The 16036-nt window shown below is 45.9% G+C and overlaps 1 long non-coding RNA gene across 3 annotated transcripts in view; it reads right to left on the bottom strand.

The window, feature by feature from the left end:
- LOC142365749 (uncharacterized) overlaps positions 1-16036 on the bottom strand; it is a 46300-nt gene that overhangs the window by 18363 nt on the left and 11901 nt on the right. For all 3 annotated transcript variants that reach the window (XR_012766617.1, XR_012766618.1, XR_012766616.1), the window contains exon 2: positions 5054-5286. This is a non-coding gene — a long non-coding RNA (uncharacterized LOC142365749). The remainder of the gene's footprint in view (positions 1-5053; positions 5287-16036) is intronic.

Below are 16036 nucleotides of genomic sequence, written 5' to 3'. Positions count from 1 at the left end.
CATTTTATTTAACAGGAAGCCAGAAGACAAACGTGTATGGATCTACACCACCGATCGTCAGCCTACTAGGAGCATGAAGGCAATACCACCAATATCAAGCTATGTGCAATCGTTCAGTCGTAGAATTCACTTTCATTTCATGCCACTCTGCCATATGAGTCAGCCCAAACCCACTCATTTTTGTATTTATCTTTTCACTGTTACTTTCATCTCTGTGCCAGTGGACTGAAAAGTTAGTAAAATTTCACTGCTACAAGAGGTCATTCCGCAACTAAATGCAGCAATTTGAAGTGGGAGATGGAATGAACGCCAGGGAGATATTTAATGAGGTGGCATTCTGGATGTACTCTTTGAAGAACACTTGCAGAATCGTCTGATTGCTTTAGAGCATGCAGGAAACAATAAACCCAACACAGCACTAGCATTGACTCTCACAGTTGCATTCAGCTCAAATGTATGCATTCAGCACCAATGCACGTAGTATGGCCAATAAACAGGAGGAGCTGGAAGCCATTATACAACAGGACGGCTACGACTTGGTCGCCATCACAGAAACGTGGTGGGACAACTCGCATGACTGGCATGCTGTCATAGATGGCTACAGACTCTTTAGGAAAGACAGACCAAAAAGGAGAGGTGGGGGAGTTGCTCTATATGTGAGGCAGCAACTGGAATGCATTGAGCTTGGCCTGGGGGCAAGTGAAGAAGGAGTTGAAAGCTTGTGGGTTAGAATTAAGGGACAGGCTCACACGGGTGACATTACGGTGGGTGTATACTACAGGCCACCCGACCAGGAGGAGGAGGTTGATGAAGCCTTCTACAGGCAGCTGCAAGCAGCCTCACAGTCACAGGCTCTGGTTCTCATGGGGGACTTCAACCACCCTGACATCAGCTGGGAAGACCATACAGCTAGGCAGGTGCAATCCAGGAGGTTCCTACAGAGCATCGATGATAACTTTCTGATGCAAGTGGTGGAGGAACCAACAAGGAAAGGCGCGCTGCTGGACCTTGTGTTAACAAACAAGGAGGGACTGGTGGAGGACGTGAAGGTTGGAGGTAGACTCGGCTGCAGTGACCATGAAATGGTCGAGTTCAGGATCCTGCGTGGAGGAAGCAGGGCGATAAGCAGGATCAAAACCCTGGACCTCAGGAGGGCTGACTTTGGCCTCTTCAAGGAGCTACTGGGAGGAATCCCGTGGGCCAGGGCTCTCGAAGGCAGGGGGGTCCATGAGTGCTGGTCGCTCTTTAAACAACACTTCTTCCATGCACAGGAGCAATGCATCCCCCTGAGAAAGAAATTTAGCAAAGGAGGAAGGAGACCTGCATGGTTAAACAAGGAGATTCTAGCGGAGATCAGGCAGAAGAGAAAGGTGCATGGCATGTGGAAAGAGGGACAGGCCACTTGGGAAGAGTACAGAAACGTAGTGAGAGCATGCAGGGATGCGACGAGGAAGGCCAAGGCTCACCTGGAATTGAAGCTGGCAAGGGATGTCAAAAACAACAAGAAGGGCTTCTTCAACTACATCAGCAGCAAAAGGAAGGCTAGGGACAACGTGGGGCCGCTGCTGAATGAGGCGGGTGTCCTGGTGACAGAGGATGCGGAGAAGGCAGAGCTAATGAATGCCTTCTTTGCTTCAGTCTTCAGTGCTAAGACTGGCCCTCAGGAATCCCAGGCCCCGGAGGTAAGAGAGGAAGCCTACAGAGAGGACGACTTTCCCTTGGTCGAGGAGGACTGTGTGAGGGATCGCTTAAGCGATCTGGATGTCCACAAATCCATGGGCCCCGATGGAATGCACCCACGAGTGCTGAGGGAGCTGGTGGATGTCATTGCTGAGCCACTCTCCATCATCTTTGAGAGGTCCTGGAAGACAGGAGAGGTGCCCGAGGACTGGAGAAAGGCCAATGTCACTCCAATCTTCAAAAAGGGCAAGAAGGAGGACCCAGGGAACTACAGGCCGGTCAGCCTCACCTCCATCCCGGGAAAGGTGATGGAGCAGCTTATCCTGGAGGCCATCATCAAGCAAGTGGAAGAAAAGAAGGTTATCAGGAGTAGTCAGCATGGATTCACCAAGGGGAAATCATGCCTGACCAATCTGATAGCTTTCTACGATGACATGACTGGCTGGGTAGACGAAGGGAGAGCTGTGGATGTTATCTACCTTGACTTCAGCAAGGCTTTCGACACAGTCTCCCATGATATCCTCCTGGGGAAGCTGAGGAAGTGTGGGCTGGATGAGTGGTCAGTGAAGTGGATAGAGAACTGGCTGAATGGCAGAACTCAGAGGGTTGTCATCAGCGGCGCTGAGTCTAGTTGGAGGCTGGTGACAAGTGGTGTCCCTCAGGGGTCAGTACTGGGCCCAGTCTTGTTTAACTTCTTCATCAGCAACCTGGATGAAGAGTTAGAATGTACCCTCAGCAAGTTTGCTGACGACACCAAACTGGGAGGTGTGGTAGATACACCACAAGGCTGTGCTGCCATTCAGCGTGACCTGGATAGGCTGGAGAGCTGGGCAGAGAGGAACCTGATGAGGTTCAACAAGGGCAAGTGCAGGGTCCTGCACCTGGGGAGGAACAACCTCATGCACCAGTACAGGCTTGGGGTGGACCTGCTGGAGAGCAGCTCTGCGGAGAGGGACCTGGGTGTCCTGGTGGACGACAGGTTAACTATGAGCCAGCAGTGTGCCCTGGCTGCCAAGAAGGCCAATGGGATCCTGGGGTGCATCAAGAAGAGTGTGGCCAGCAGGACAAGGGAGGTTCTCCTTCCCCTCTACACTGCCCTGGTGAGGCCTCATCTGGAGTACTGTGTCCAGTTCTGGGCTCCCCAGTTCAAGAAGGATGAAGAGCTACTGGAGAGAGTCCAGCGGAGGGCTACAAGGATGGTGAGGGGACTGGAGCATCTCCCCTACGAGGAGAGGTTGAGGGAACTGGGCTTGTTCAGCCTGAAGAAGAGAAGGCTGCGAGGGGACCTTATAAATGCCTACAAATACCTGAAGGGTGGGTGTCAGGAGGATGGGGCCAAGCCCTTTTCAGCAGTGCCCAGTGACAGGACAAGGGGCAATGGGCACAAACTGAGGCACAGGAAGTTCCGTCTGAACATGAGGAGGAACTTCTTCCCTCTGAGGGTGACGGAGCACTGGAACAGGCTGCCCAGGGAGGTTGTGGAGTCTCCTTCTCTGGAGATATTCAAGACCCGCCTGGACGGGGTCCTGTGCAGCCTGCTGTAGGTGACCCTGCTTCGGCAGGAGGGTTGGACTGGGTGACCCACAGAGGTCCCTTCCAACCCCTACTATTCTGTGATTCTGTGATTCTGTGAAATGTCACCACTCCGCTTGGAATTACAAATAAATCTGATGCTGAATTAACTAATACCATGGAAATGCATAGCAAAATGCTCAGAAAAATGGTGCTTCCTTCAGGCTAAGCATTAAGAAGGTAAGAGTTGACTCAGGTTATTAATATTAAAACAGTTGCAGGCTTCACCAGTTTTCAGACTGGTGAACAAGTTGTGTTGATGCAGTATAGAATTGCAATTTAGCCACATTTCACATCAGATAGATCTTTAAATTTTTTTCTTCTGACACACTGTAGAAGGGTATACTTAGAAATAGTCAATATTATGTATAACGATTTATTTAAAAGAAGCAGATTGGTGTAACTGGCTTTGCATGTCAACACATGGACTTCAGTGCCTACCACTCACGGCCAATGTTCATCTCAGCTTCTAAATCTCAGCACGCAACATACAGAATTTAATCTTTGGCCGCATTATTCTTAGCAGAGCAAGAAATCACAGATACCTAACTGCACTGGAACTGACTGTGCTGCTGGAAGGAGTGTGGTTTTGTGTTAATCTTGTTGCCGTCAATGGGTACCAAGCAAATGAGATCTCCTAAATAGCAGCAGGAAAAAAAAAAGGAGTTCTTTTTGTTGTTGTTCAACATCTCTTATTAATACAATTCTTTAATTATTTCATGGCATTCTTCTTCATTTTGCTTCACACTGATTAAAAAATAAAATACAGGCTCTGTGTGTACTGCATCCCTCATGGTGTTGCATGGATGCTATACCTTGAACTCAACATACAAATTCTGCAGGATGAGCAATAGGCAGAGGCAAATTCATCAGAGGGAAGAAAGCAGAAGAATGAACAAACTTTAAAAAGGACAATTTTAAAAGAAGGTTGTGTGATTTTGCCCCCCACCCCGCGTTTCTCTTGGCTAGATTTTGGTTTTGAAAGCTTAAGAGGTCCCTGTGCAACTCAGTTTTGTCTCCTCCTTGATCCTGCAGTGAAGCCACAGTGTCTGCAGTATTTGAAGGCTTTGCTAGAGAAATGATGAATGTTGGTATTTTGAACTGGATAGGAGTCACCAATCCTTGTTCTCCTTGACTCCTTCAAGGTCACAGATAAATAGTTTCAGCCAGCTGCTTAGTACTTCATGGTGAATTTCACCAACCTTGGTGATTTAAAAACAAGTAACTTAACCTAAATTCTCCCTAACTTGCTCTTTCCCTGCAGTAGCTGGAATTGTGCCCAAAACCAAGTGACACTCTTGTTGGAGCGTCCTTATTATATCTGTCTTTCACCTGAGCTGTGAATTAACCTTTCCCTTTGTTTTCTGCCTCTCTGCTACTGTGGTTACAGGACACTCTTCAACTACCTTTTATGTCCCTGGTGACACTTTGTGCCTTAAGGGCATGACAACAGCTTCTAGTGAGTCACACCCAGGGTCCGTCTGGCCTTTTATCCTGTCTCCAGCCAAGGTCAATAGCAGGTATGCAGGAAACAGCATAAGAGCCAGACAAGTGTGTACTAGTTTTCTATCAGCACCTTGTGGCTGAGGCACATCCTGGCCAAGAGGATGCACGCTTGCATATCATAGCCCTGCGTGGATTTTTTTTCCTCAATGAGTTTTCTCCGTATCTTAAAGGCTTTTTTAGCATATACAATGCTCCTCAGTATGAAGTTCCATAGCAAAACAACACACTGTCAGAAATAACCTCCATCAGTCTGTGCTGAACCCAGCAGCCATGAACCTGTCCAACACCTTCTTACCAATTTATCAATTTTCTGGTTTTGCTCCATGGTTCTTCCTTGTTTTGCCAATTTGCACTTCTCCGGGATGTGCCAGCTCTTATGCCTTCTTTACGCTTCTGTGTGGCAGAGTTGACCCAACTGAAGCTCCCTTTGGGATGTTTATGCCGACAGACTTCATGTGCTCTCCTTTGAAAAGGTTTGGGTTTGGTGAGGTAGCATCATCCAATTCTGCTTCCCCTTCTCCCAAAACCCTGAATGAAAAAGGAAAGTTGGGAAAATAAACAGCATTTATAATTATAATTCAGCACTGAAACAACAACCTTAATTTCCCTTTGACAGTTACCTCCGTGCAGAGCAGATATCACCTGTTTTGCAATAAGGATGAGAGGTTTGTGCAGTCAGCTTGCATTTGGTAAACCACTGCTGAACCCACAAGACAAGAGAACAACACCTCACACAAGTGAGGGCAGTGGGTTCAGAACAGAGATACCTAGAATAAACTTCAGGCTACCATGCTCAAGGTTTGACGCCGATGAGCTCAACACAGGTTAATTCACCCAATGAAGAAAGAAATTTTTCCATATTTAGCTCCATGATGCCACAAGGAGACATCCATGAGCAGCAAGCCAGTAGTGTAACACCAGCTTGCGGAGCAGGGGCTGAAGCAAAGACGTGTTCGGGGAATCAGGCCCAGGTGTAGCCATCAGTCTAAGCACAAGGCTTTCACCAAGCATGTTTGCAGATGGTCACAGACATTTCCCAGTCCCAGGAATTCTTTGAACACCCAGTAAAAAAAAAAAATGGATAGGTACTGTCCTATAACTGACTCTATGGCCTCATCAGAAGTAAGCAAACAAATCTCAAAAACACGTCTTCTTCATTGATCCAAATCATGTATTATCCACTTAAATAACTGTTTACTTTTTTTAATTCATTGCAGCTGAGTGGACTGCTTACCTCGCCACATAAACATCTTCAAGTAGACAAAACCCACTTAGCTACACGCCATATACTTTGGAAGGGAAAATGAAGGAAATTCCAGCAACAGTTTACAGGCAGAGATTGTCCTTCTACGGCTATCATTGTAAGGAGAATAGTGATCTGCTTGGTTTTGCACTATGCCCCAGACATCCCTGTGCATGTGCACGTGTAGGCGTTAATGAATGGCGAGTCTGTACGCAGGAGGGCACATGCCAGCAAAAGCATGTGTGTATATCTACATGTGTGCTTATGTTGTATGAAGTCAATTCTTCAGAACTGGAAACAAAGAACCTATACACCCTTTTTTTACTTGCAGGATCAGTGCAACATCCCCTCTTTTGCACACACAGTTTTGCAGACACAGCTGATGGAGTTTAGACCTTTATGCTGGGATTAATTCTACTAATTTGGATTACCTAACAGTTAGGCATTATCAGTTAGAGAGGCTCTTCCAGAAACCAGAGTTCAAAGAAGCAGGATCATTTATCATGTCCATGCTGCACAAGAACCTTAACAGCTTGCTTAAATTGGATGTCTCACTTCAAGACAGTTAAAGTCTTTTTGCCAGCTACTTGATTGCTGTTAGAGAGCTCAGGAAGATCATCTGAGTATGCAAATAGCTGGGTGGAAAAAAAATGAGAAAGCAGGCTGGTATCTCTTGTGCTTTGGCAAAAACATACCAAAGAACTGAAGAATCCAGGCACAGCTGGATTTCCAGGCCCCTGTAACACACACGTGTTGTAAAGTTGCACCCAACACATGCTTTCAAAATCCATATGCAATACCAGATTTTCTATACACGCATCTATTGCCACGCCTGTTCTCAGCCAAGAGCAAAGAGGTTTGCAGCTAAAAACGCTGTTGTTGGTTTTAGTGGGCATAAACACGAAAACACTAACCAGCACAAATGACTGGAATTGTTAAAATATGCCCATTGCTCTTTGGCGTCTTCAGACTGCCAGCGATTATGAGGGAACTAGGAAAAGTGTGGAGCTATTAACATCTTGTAGAATATGTTCCTCCACCAAGAACTACTTTATTAAGGAAATATTTGAATATTCTTACGTTAAACAAATGAGAATCACAGAATCACAGGATGGCTGGGGTTGGAAGAGCCCTCTGTGGGTCCCCCAGCCCAACCCCCTGCCCAAGCAGGGTCACCCAGATCAGGCTGCACACGACCTTGTCCAGGCGGGGCTGGAATATCTCCAGAGAAGGAGACTCCACAGCCTCCCTGGGAAACCTGTTCCACTCCTCAGTATATTACAACCACACATTAGATAGAGAAATAATTAAAATGTGCAACTCAGAGTAACAAACACCCCTCTCAACACTCTGTTAACTCAATTTTAATAATGTCCAAAACCACAGGTTCTTTTATCTAATGCTTTGGCACTCCTTCAGACAGTTGAATCAAGAGAACAACCCAAGTCTTCCTTTGCAAGTGGTGGGAAAGCAAATGTTAACCTGCTGTGAGAAAAATTAGTCCTACTCATCAACAACATGACCCTTTGTTATATTCATCAAGAAAGCTTCCATCGCAAAGCTGTCGATCCATATCTTTTCATAAGCGCTCTGTATACAACACAAAATGAAAATCGATATGCCATTACCTCAATCACCAATGATCTTTTAAGAGATTATTTAAAGCGTCTCACCCATGGAAAAGAAATCTGTTTTTACAATCATTTCTATTGCTACGTAGAAATTAACAAAATATTTCTTCTTTCTCTAGGTATTTGCACTGTGCTTATCGGAGTGGGATTACCCTTCATGACTTTAGGAGGGTTAGCTCAAATAGGAGGGAAGAATGGAATTTTGTCTGGTTTGTTCACAGACTTTTCCAAAAGTTAAGGAACGAAACAATGTGCAAATCTGATTTGCACAAAACAGCAGAATTACGGATTTGTTCATCTTTGGGAATTGTTGCCTGAGTGATGCTGCACATGTCCATATAACGAAAGAGACGTTCCAAGGCCTTTGTGAAAATATAACATAAAAGACAGTTAGGAAATAAAAATGCCTGTTTCTCACAGGCCCGTGTATATAACTATCTTCAATCTTTGTGAGAATATTCATTGTTATTAGTAGTGTTTATCTTGAAAAAGATCATATGAGGCTTTTTTCTTCCCCTGCTGGAAACAAACCAATGGGACACACTTTAGCAGTGCGTGCTGTATCTCCCACTCCGCTGTGGAGAGCGGCCGAAGGAATGACCACCACGTAAAACAGCTGTGTCCCATTAGCAATCTGTCAGATGGCTGCAAGCGATATATTACCAGCCGCTCTGAACAAATGCCCATGCCCTTGTTTCTCCACACCAGAGTCCTGCATGCCCTGCCCGTTTTATCAGCAGATGTGTTATTGTCATCACACACAATCACAGAATCACAGAATCACAGAATAGTAGGGTTTGGAAGGGACCTCTGTGGGTCACCCAGTCCAACCCCCTGCCGAAGCAGGGTCACCTACAGCAAGCTGCACAGGACCATGTCCAGGCGGGTCTTGAATATCTCCAGAGAAGGAGACTCCACAGCCTCCCTGGGCAGCCTGGGCCAGGGCTCCGTCACCCTCAGAGGGAAGAAGTTCTTCCTCGGGTTCAGCTGGAGCTTCCTCTGCTTCAGTTTGTGCCCATTGCCCCTTGTCCTGTCGCTGGGCACCACTGAAAAGAGCTTGGCCCCATCCTCCTGACACCCACCCTTCAGATATTTGTAAGCATTTCTAAGGTCCCCTCTCAGCCTTCACTTCTTCAGGCTGAACAAGCCCAGCTCCCTCAGCCTCTCCTCGTAGGAGAGATGCTCCAGTCCCCTCACCATCCTTGTAGCCCTACGCTGGACTCTCTCCAGTAGCTCCTCATCTTCCTTGAAGTGGGGAGCCCAGAACTGGACACAGTACTCCAGATGAGGCCTCACCAGGGCAGTGTAGAGGGGAAGGAGAACCTCCCTCGACCTGCTGGCCACACTCCTCCTCATGCACCCCAGGATCCCATTGGCTTTCTTGGCAGCCAGGGCACACTGCTGGCTCATGGTTAACCTGTCGTTCACCAGGACACCCAGGTCCCTCTCCGCAGAGCTGCTCTCCAGCAGGTCCGCCCCAGACTGTACTGGTGCCTGGGGTTGTTCCTCCCCAGGTGCAGGACCCTGCATTTGCCTTTGTTGAACCTCATCAGGTTCCTCTCTGCCCAGCTTTCCAGTCTATCCAGGTCACGCTGAATGGCAGCACAGCCTTCCAGTGTGTCTACCACACCTCCCAGTTTGGTGTCATCAGCAAACTTGCTGAGGGTACATTCTAACTCTTCATCCAGGTTGCTGATGAAGAAGTTAAACATGACTGGGCCCAGTACTGACCCCTGGGGGACACCACTTGTCACCAGCCTCCAACTAGACTCAGCGCCGCTGATGACAACCCTCTGAGTTCTGCCATTCAGCCAGTTCTCAGTCCACTTCACTGACCACTCATCCAGCCCACACTTCCTGAGCTTCCCTAAGAGGATATCATGGGAGACTGTGTCGAAAGCCTTGCTGAAGTCCAGGTAGACAACATCCACGTTTCTCCCTTCATCTACCCAGTCAGTCATGTCATCGTAGAAAGCTATTAGATTGGTCAGGCATGATTTCCCCTTGGTGAATCCATGCTGACTACTCCTGATAACCTGAATGCAGCCATTTAGCCAAAAAACCACCAAAACCCCAAACCAAAAAGATCATGTTTTTAGCTGGAGTGGACTAGCAAAATCCACTTCCATAAGATAATGAAAAAGCTTCTACGTGGATCTAAGAAAACATTTGAGGAGGGATCTTTGCTGGGTGACGTGCCCAGGCACAGTGGCGGGAAAGTCGCCCAGTTTTGGAGATGGCAAAAGGCAGTCTGGGAACGCTCGGCTGACAGTGACGGTCTCCCTTCTGGATTTAAGCTGGAGCTCAGAGACATGAACCTGACTTTGGACCCGCTTGCAGCCACGCTAGAGAGTCAGGTACAGCCGGTCACCGAAGCCAGGCTCCTCGGCAGAGCCAGACCTCTGCAGCGAGGGAGGAGCTGGTCACCGCAGGCTGCCCTCCGCATCAGCAGGCACTCTCGGAGTCTGATTCACACGGCCTGTTCTAGATGGCTACCTTTGCACGAGAAGAATCATCACCAAGAATTATGCCTATGTTTGGACAAATGATCCCCAGCCCCGCTCTCCCTTTGGCCAAGGTGACATCTGACGGGTTGAAAATTTAAAAGCCATCTATGAAGTCCTGCATCTTTCCAATACGACTGAACGTTTTATACTTCAAGGATTATGAGTTACATCCCAGTTGTGGTTCAAGCTCTGATGTAGGTAATTTAGCTGCAGATTCCAGCGGAGACCTTGCATGGAAACCCCAGCTCTCCTCCACTAAAGAAATTCAGTGCTTGAATCTCTTTAAACCAGCTAGAGATAGCAACCTCCATGATAGTGTCAGCCACGTGTTCTTGTTGCATTTATGATGGAGAATGGGACTAGCCTGGTTACTAATGCACATCGAAAATTACATATGTACTTGTTACAAGGAGTACTTGATGGACAATTTCATGTATCAGCTTTGCTTTTACGCTACAATATTTCATAATGGGAGAGGGCAAAGTGTGGGGATTAGCTGTTAACTCTCAAGTACTCATACATTGCCCATCAGTGTTACAACAACCCTTAAAAACAGCTAAGTACTCAAAACTGGGCAATTCATTAATTAATTAACTGCAAACTTTGTTTTGTTGCTGTTTGCAGACTTCTTTTGTTTTGCTAGTGAGGCCCCTTTCTCTGGTCCATTTGTGTTTTACTCAAGAGATTTATTTTCCCCTACTCTCTGACAACACGGGAAATATGTTTATATAAATAAAAAAAAAATGGTTCAGTCAATGGCATTTCAAACAAGGAAGCAGAGGCTGTACTTTGGAGCTCTACACAAATATAATTTGAAGAGGTAACAATGAACTAAACCATATTTACACAAGCATTTGTAATAATATCTCACAGCCTTCACAGAAGGTTTTATTCGTATTAGCTCAACAGCACAATTGGTTTGTCACTTGGTATCTTGCCCAACCCACAAATCTTCTTGCTAGATAAGAAATCTAGTCCGTTTTGCCATCATCGTTCACATTAAGCACACACCTCCTGCTGCTGTACTGGGAGAGGAAGTAAAATCTAAGGATTCTTTAAAACACTTCATTATTTTTTAATTCTACAGTACAGCACCTTAAATCTAAAATGAAAAGCCCTGCACCTTGTATTACTTGATGAGCTTTACAGAAATTGTCATAATTGTGTAGGAGATTTTTAATGACTGCTCCTTGTAAAATACCTTTGGTAGAGCAAGATCAAAGCAAAGGAGAGATGTCTCCTACAGGATGATAATTCAGGTAAACACATTCAATTGTAAAAGTGCAAGTGTTGAAATGTGATTGACTTTGCTTGTATTTAATGTTTATTTTCCCTTCCAAAACAATGACAAGTTCAAACTAGTTCCAGACCTGCTACAAAACAAATTGAAACTGCTATAAGTCAACTCGTCTCCATTTCTTTTAAGTTAACCTAGATTTTGCTTGGCAAAGCACTGCTCAGAGCTTGCTGTTGTGTTCCAGGAATCTGAGAAAGAACTCAAAAGAAATTAGCCCAGCTATAAATACTTCCAAAATAATTCTGTCGTCAATTAAAAGCAGACGAGAACATACCACCCCTGTTTCGTACACGACAGCAGCTCTAACTTCCCGCGCGTGATGCACATCCCCTAATCATTATCCATTCGCAGAATTAAGCTTTTAAAATCAGTAAAATCCCCTGTCTGGAAATTCTGAATTGGTGACTAAAACCACCCCACCAACCTGGACACAGTCCCGCACGCAGGAAGGTCTGGCTGTGTCAGGTACACCTCATGCTTGGAGGGTGTTGGAAGGAGAGGGACTCCCCGGCGGCACCTCTGGAAACGCAGAGTCGGGGGGTTCCATGCCTCTGCAGGCTTTATGGGCTAATTTAAAGCAGCTTGTATGTGCCACAGGACATGACATCACCCCGAAAAGGGGGAGGAAGGAGCACAAGTAGCGCTCGCAAAATCCTGCAGCATCATTTGCCAGTTTGACACCATCCTTTTTTTTCCTGCCATGCCTATAGTGCTACTGCAGAGCATCTCGCTTCAGGACAATTCTGGAGTTATCTCAAAGGCCTTATTTCATTTCTAAGGGGAAACAAAGCTGAAATGGGTCTCCTGGGTATGTGCTGTAAATCCCAAGTAAGCCCCCTGTAGCCTGCAAGTGCCTTGGATGGGTGCAACATCTTCACGTGGCATCTTCCACAGAGCCTATAGCAATGTAGTAAATAAAGCAATCACAACACTACAATTAATTACCACTGATCATGATAAACCAGTTTATCCAGAGACCAGAGATGACAGTGTCATCTCGAGATTAAAGCGTCCCCTGCAGAAAGCTGCTTGATGTTTACTGTATTTGCCTGTCACCCCTGTTCTGTTCTCCTACTTCACGGAAATATTAATATTCCCTCCAAAACAGGATTCTCTCTGGATGAGAGCACGTTAGCGGGAGGAAATGTCAAATAGCATAATTCAAGCGCCTTTAGAAAACAGACGTAAAATTGAGGCTGTAATAGCACAAATAGAGCTGAAATTACACTCCAGCAGAGAAAGAGAGAAATTGAGAGACAGAGTTACAGACAGCTAGACTTCCATTACATGTCTATGGCGAAACACACTTATTCACGACGGGAAGCATGCATCTACCCACAGCGTCACACAAAACATTACGCTAATTCTCATTTACGGGCAGGGGCTGTCATCCTCGCTTTTCCACCCAGCGCAAACCCCTCCCGGAGAGGAGGGTGCGTTTCTGGGCGATCGGGGGGAGCATCCCCCGGGCAGTCTCAGCAGACCCTCTGCTAGAGAGGCTTTCTGCAGTGGAGAGGCTGCCAGGGGAGGTGTCCCCGGCACGGGGGGCAGGTCCATGCCTGGCTTGATGCCCAGCATGCAGAACCAGCATGGACGTGCTTAGGGAACACACCTTCGGTGACAGCTCTCCCAGCAAGAGCAAACACGCCAGAATCGACTTGGCTGATGTTTTGTACCTCCTGCACAAACTTTGTTTTGTTTTATTTTTTTAAATTGTCCCATCTGTTAACATAGTGAAGAAATGGAACAAGGATATTTGAGGAAGGAAAAGTAAATGAAGCTGCATTTTAGTTATGAATCTCCCCTCCCCCTCTGGCCCCTCTGGAGGCTGGGAAAGGAGGGACTGAATGAGGAAGAATAGGTCAGGGATAAAACAAATACCATTTGGGAGAAGTTCTTTTTATTTTAGCAGATTTTGACTCAAGTGATTCACTTTAAAATAACTTTAAAAAGTAAGGCGTTTGTTTATGTGCCTGTTTATTTGCTTCATTTCATGGACCTGGTGCCCAATGCAATCCGATGAACAACCATGTTTGGCAACCAAGAGGATGGTGAGCCGCGAAATGAGACTTTGCCAGGTGGCTTTGCTGCCAGAGAGGAGCTGATCGAGCAGGAGCAAGCGCTGAACTGATGTCCAGGACCATGAAACAGCAGGCAGAGGGAAGAGGACGATGAGGCAAATCATAGCACACTAACTTCTCCACTGGACCTTCAAACAGCTTGCAGAAAGAGAGGCAGAATAGTAGCTGGCAGTGTCAGGCATTAAGCGTACTTTTTCAGCATATTCTCTCAGCATATTTTCTCCCCGTTACAGCCAAGTCCGGTTTCACCCAGCCACCTGCTTGAATAGTTGCTGAATTGTGACCCTGGTGCAATGGGCTGTTTGTTGGTAAGCAAATCACATGTTTTTGGAAAAAGGTGGATTACAGTGTGCAGGATCCATATAATCACACACCTGAAATTACAGCTTGTCTAGGTACACAGATACCTAAAAATGAAAACCATGAAAAAGAGTTGGCTGTGATATAGCACCCTAGGAAGACATTCCAGTTGGGCACAAATTGTTGAACTCCAAAGTGGTCATTCTCTGAACGGAAGGATGCCTTCCACTCCCCAAATCGGGGTAAAAACATTTCTGGTTTAATGTATGCAATATAACTCAGCAAGGCTGGAAAATTGCAGTGGCTTCTCATGGCCTCAGCATCTGCTGAGCTCAAGCAGTAATTTCCTAACCAAAGTACCTCAGTGTCTGTACAAACACCTAAATGTTGAGGCACACATAAAAGGCAGAGAGCTGTATTTCCTCATGACAGGCAAACACCCCTCCAACGAAGAAATGAAGACGAAGTTCACTCTCACCTCAGCCAGCTGTGCTTTTGCATCACACTTCACACATCGGTGTTTGCAGCCAAATCCAGTATGCGTACAGGGGGCTTTTTTGCAATTATTTGCCCTTGCATAATTTTGCTGTTCTTGCTGAGACTTGAATCTGTAGTTTAGGCTTTATCAGAGGCTCTGAAGTGTGACTTTCTTTACAATGTGATCTGGAAGGTTTGGGAAGCCAAACAGAGACACGAGTCACCCGAGCCCCATTGCCCTTCAGGCTGGACCTTGTGGTCACAGGCAGAGGGCTGTGATCTCAGCCTTTAACCGACTCTGCTCTGAAGGGGAAGGAAAAAGACATAAAAGAAACTTGCTGCAAGAAGGGAAACAAATCTGAAAGGAGAAGCTGAGGGGATCTCATGAGAGGTGGAGAGAAAACTGGCTGAAGAAAGCCAGAGCAGAGGCAGGAGTATCTCCTCTTTAATACTCACTAGCAGAAAATGTTGGATAAAATAAGTGACAGAAGGACCCTAGATATTTTCTGAAATACACAGGATGTACGATGCAGCCTCAAATACAGATTTTATCCGCCTAAAAGTGGCTGGTCACGTCACACATGACTGACTCCACTGTGATAAGGCAGTTCCCTGCAGATGAGCATCAGTAAAATGTTTGTGCTGTACCTCCGCGCACTGCACTCTGGGCAGGCAAAACGCGCTTGCAAAGAAAACTTTTCTAGGAGTGTCTAACGCGGTGTTAAAATATTTCCTAGAGACTCTTTATTGTCTGCCTCTGCCTGTAGACCCAAGTTCTCTAAATAGTTGTGAGTCAAAATACAGAAAGAGAAATGAAACTCTCTAAAAGTACCAAACGTAACTTCTTTGTGTACAAATATATGCTTCCTGGAGAGTTTTACTGTGGGCTTTTTAGAGGCTAGAAGCACATGGTGAATCCCTTTAGGCAAATCCCGTTTGTACAGACATAAAACTCTTACTTTCACCCTCAGTTAAGGCGGCAGATACTAAAATCGTTATATCTTTGTCTATATGGAAAATCTGTGAGCCACAGAAGAAATTCCATCTCTGGTTTTTGGGCATACACAGACAACATTCACACCTGGGGGAAAAGGGGAATTTTCTCATTTTAGAGTGGTGGAGTTTTGAATTTTTTTTTAACAAGTCCTGGAGGAGATGGAACTGTAGTTAGCAGGAAGGGACATGTTAAACCATTGCTTAAGGGTTTGTGCTTTTTTAATGAATTTTCCCTGTTTATCTGTTAACGCCTGTATCTCATATTAAACAGTGAAGGTTGCAAGAAGGTGACTTCTCCCTCAGTGAGAACTGTTTTTAACTGGCAATTAGACATACAAACAAGCAAATATGTGCTGGCTGCTGTGAATTCAGTTCTGAAACACCCCACACTGTCTGCAAAAATCAGGGCAGTGTGGCCAACTGTTTTGGGGTCAGGAACAGCAAATCTCATCATGGTGATGGCCAAGAAACACAGAGCCGGGACACGAATGTCTTGCCCATGGGCTTTATCCGAGTCATCTGCTTCATGCCACTGACTCTCCAGGTGCTTGAGCACCTTCCTGAAGTTCAGCGAGTCCTCAGATACCCTTTCTGAAACAGGGATGCTTTCCTGAGTTGGAGCCTTCACCTACTTAGAGGAAAACTTGACAGTACTGCAAATATATGTTTATCGGAAGATGTGCATCACATATTTTAAATTATCTTCTGCTTCCCCAAGCTTAACGTAGTTATTGGTCACTTCCTTT

Source organism: Opisthocomus hoazin, chromosome Z, assembly GCF_030867145.1.
Source record: "Opisthocomus hoazin isolate bOpiHoa1 chromosome Z, bOpiHoa1.hap1, whole genome shotgun sequence".
NCBI classification, from domain to species: Eukaryota; Metazoa; Chordata; class Aves; order Opisthocomiformes; family Opisthocomidae; genus Opisthocomus; species Opisthocomus hoazin.
The sequence above is the reverse complement of the archived record's forward strand: the minus strand, read 5'-3'. Positions and strand labels throughout refer to the sequence as shown.